General features: G+C 49.1%; 1 pseudogene; it reads left to right on the top strand.

Moving 5' to 3' along the window:
* The first annotated feature begins 1,326 nt into the window (after positions 1-1,326).
* The window catches only part of LOC104126841, a 5,757-nt pseudogene continuing 4,984 nt past the window's right edge, over positions 1,327-2,099 (top strand).

The following is a 2,099-nucleotide window of genomic DNA, read 5'->3' as shown; positions in this document are numbered from 1 at the left end:
GATACCATCAAGCGGCAACTTGTCCGTTTATATGTAGCAAAGTATTACATATGTATGAAGTTTTCCGATATGCCTATACATATGCATAACCTGTCTCCACTTTGTATTAAAATTAGCTTCAGGAGGTCATTTCCATAAGTCCCTCCCCACTGCACCTGCTCAGTGTCTCCTTGTGGTGGTCGTCGGGGGGCGTGGGGATGAAGGCTGATGGCTCCTCTTCATCACCACTAGTAACCCCTTGTTCTTGCGCAGAGTCAGTTGCTCCTTGGCTCTTGCTCAAACCGCAGGGTGTTCTTATCAAGAACTGTCCTTCGTAAGGAGACACAAATCTTCCTGCGTCAGTTAGTTCGCACAATAGTTAGCAAAACATTTGAGCACTATCTATTAATTTGATTCTCTGAGCTACACAGCAATCTAGACAATTGTTACGCAGCATCTTATCTACTAAGATTCCCTTAACCCCTTCTCTCACCTGCTTGTGTGTAGAGGTGTGTCAGAATAATCCCCCACTGACAACCCAAACCTGTCCTGTGTTAAGTGGTATCCGAGGGCTGACTGGTTTCACTTGACCCCTGTTCCTCCCTGGGTTCTGTTGTGGTTTGGGTTGCATGACAGAAAGTTGTTGAAGTTCGTCCGTGGTCTGGGTGCCATTGAAATTGGATCAGATTTGCTCGATCTCCCCCCAAGATCGCTAGTGGCCGCTCTATCGGTCAGCAAATCTCCTTGGCTGCTCTGTCGGCCTGGGTACCCCGCTTCCACATGGGGACTACCAATGTAGTGTTAAAAGGCAGGCATTCTTTATTCAAGGTGCCGGATGCACAGCGGATCGCTCCACCTAACGTGCATGCATTACAGCTGTTCCACATGATTTATATATATATTTATTCTATTCATACATATTCAGTATTACTCTCTTTGGTGACTGGTGCAAATTTACTCGCTTCACATGTAAACTATTGGGCAGATTCAGTTGTCCTTTTCCATTGTTCCCTTTTGAGTCGGTGGTATCATTTGGGTAGGTGGTCAGCGAGTCGGTGGTCGTGATCTCCCCCTGCCAGAATTACCTTTTACCTACTCAGCTCTTAATCTTGGCAGTCCTGGCCAATTTTCTCAGTTCACTACGCGAAATCACATTCCATCATCTTCTTCTGACAGAAACACAATGTCTATTGTTTCGTTTGCATTAACGATTACCTAAAGATGAAAATACAGATCAAAGAATACACTGATTCATATACTCAATGTTCCCAGACTTGTCCAGTTGGATAGGGCTGTAGAACAAGTATAGCAGCATCCATGGTTGGCTGATTCCATCACCCTGGTCGTATGGGTGAGTTTCAGTGCACCTCCGTGACAGGCAGGCAGAGGGCCCATCCCAACAAGTGCCCTGACTGCCCCCCCTCACCTGCAACTGCCCCCTGCTTCCCTTCCTCCTCTCTCTTGCCTCCCTTTCCTCCTCCCCAGCCCCCTCTTTCCCCACACCTTTCCCCCTTACCCTAAGCATTCCTTAAGGAGGGGTGCCCAGGCCTGCAGGACTCCCTTCCACCACCCAGCATCTTCACCTGCAGCTCATCACTGCTTCTCACTGACAAAGCTCAGCCTCACCCACCTCAAAGCTGCCCCTGCACTTTCCTAATGGCCCATCAGTTAGAGGCTGAAGGGCTCTGCTCTCCCTCCTGCTCTCCCTCATCACTTACTCAAAGCACACAGTGACACCAATCGCTCTTTAGCACTTTCCCTTTTCTTTCTCACCCCTTTGAAAGGGAAAGGGACTGGATCTGACAGCCCTAGGGAACCAGACCCTCTCACTTTCCACATGCCCTGGCCGTGGCCTCTGTGGAACTTGCTCGGCTCTTCGAGTTCCTCCACATGCTAAAATTTCCCCAGAGAAAAATGGAGTCTCTTGAGTCAAGGCTCTGGGGGGGGGAAACCCATGTTGAGCTCAGCCTTTGCAGTGTCTCCCCGCAACACCCACAGCATTGCTAAGCCATGGCATCCACTTTTCCAGATGCCCGAGAAGTGAGGAACATGAAGGGAAAGGGAACGATTGGCCACATGAGAGATCAGTTTCCGATGTAACGTGGGTCTAAACCTGCACT

This window comes from Egretta garzetta, unplaced genomic scaffold (assembly GCF_000687185.1).
Source record: "Egretta garzetta isolate BGI_Z169 unplaced genomic scaffold, ASM68718v1 scaffold525, whole genome shotgun sequence".
Lineage (NCBI taxonomy): Eukaryota > Metazoa > Chordata > Aves > Pelecaniformes > Ardeidae > Egretta > Egretta garzetta.
The sequence above is the reverse complement of the archived record's forward strand: the minus strand, read 5'-3'. Positions and strand labels throughout refer to the sequence as shown.